The following is a 261-nucleotide window of genomic DNA, read 5'->3' as shown; positions in this document are numbered from 1 at the left end:
ACTATCTAGTTTTTTTTTTCATCAGAGAAGATCCACTATCGTAATTATGATACGGTTGATGACGATAATATAATAGTTTAAAAAAAAAACAAAAAAGGTTTACATTTTTTTAGGATGATTACAAGAAGGTTTACCATATAATAGATAGATAAATTAATTACAAGTTAGTTTAATAAATGAAAGTGGCCTTAAAAATGATAAATCTTAAAAAAAGAATCAAATAAATAAAAATAGGTCAAAATTTTAACAACATAAATATTT

General features: G+C 21.1%; 1 long non-coding RNA gene across 2 annotated transcripts in view; it reads left to right on the top strand.

Annotated features, from left to right (window-relative positions):
* The window catches only part of LOC107639055, a 6,509-nt gene that overhangs the window by 934 nt on the left and 5,314 nt on the right, over nucleotides 1-261 (top strand). The window lies entirely within an intron of this gene.

The sequence above is a fragment of the Arachis ipaensis genome, chromosome B04 (assembly GCF_000816755.2).
Source record: "Arachis ipaensis cultivar K30076 chromosome B04, Araip1.1, whole genome shotgun sequence".
Taxonomy (NCBI): Eukaryota; Viridiplantae; Streptophyta; class Magnoliopsida; order Fabales; family Fabaceae; genus Arachis; species Arachis ipaensis.
This window is presented reverse-complemented; position numbering and strand designations above follow the sequence as displayed.